Genomic DNA, 1,176 nt, shown 5'->3' on the forward strand with positions numbered 1-1,176 from the left:
ACAGCAACAACAGCAATGATGATAATGATAATGATGTTAATAATGATAATGATATCAATGATGATTGAAATTGTAAGAATGTGAATGATAATAATCATAGGGATGATGACCAATATAATGGTAACGATAAAGATGACAGTGATGATGATTAATCATAATAACGATAATGATGATAATAATAATGAGAATGATAATAGTGATAATGATAATAACAGTAATAGTAGTAAAAGTGATGATCATGACCATAATCATAATATCGATAAGGATAAAAGTAATAACAATAACAACCATAATTTGAAAGTTAATGAGGACAATAATGTCGATAATAGTAATAATGATACTGATGGTGATAATGACGATGATAATGATACTACTATTACTGGTAATTGTAGCAGAAGTAGCAGTATTGATAATAAGTGTTAATAGTAATGATAGTAACAATGACTATAATAATAAATTGATTATTGCAATTAGCAATACTAAAAGTAGTAATAATAAAGATAATGAATAATAATAAGGTTAATATGATGATGAGGATAGTAATACAGAAAATGGTAATGATAATAACAATAACAATAGCATTAATACAACAATTAAAACAATAATAGTGATAAAAGTAGTTAGATTTACATTAATAATACTAGAAACAATGGTGATGGCGATGATGTCAGTGATAGCAATGATAATGACTGTAATGATGTGAATAGTATATCGTTCTATATTACTGACAAGCAATTACCATCATCGTTTTCATGAGCCCCGTGGTAGCAATATCTGCAATTTTCCCAGAGCTGAGTGATTGCTTTATAATGACTGGTATAATTACATGACTATTAATTTTGCACAGTAATAATTCGTATTTTATTTGCGTGTGTATGAGAGAGGCTGCGAAGGATGGGTTAAAATATGGCATTAAAACCCTTAGTAAAAAATATTCTCTAAATATTCTCTCCATAAGGAATGTGAAAGAAAGAAAACAAAAACATGGTTATATAATTTTAATATTTTTGTTGACTGTACAAACAACTGATGCAACACAGTTTGGTGATAAACTTATAATTACGTTTAATCACTAAGATAAGTTTATCATTACACTTAAACTTTGTTAACTTTACTAACTCGCACAAAACACCCCCAACGACCACAGATATTCCCACAAAGGAAGGAATGTTTGCT

This window comes from Penaeus monodon, chromosome 18 (assembly GCF_015228065.2).
Source record: "Penaeus monodon isolate SGIC_2016 chromosome 18, NSTDA_Pmon_1, whole genome shotgun sequence".
Taxonomy (NCBI): domain Eukaryota; kingdom Metazoa; phylum Arthropoda; class Malacostraca; order Decapoda; family Penaeidae; genus Penaeus; species Penaeus monodon.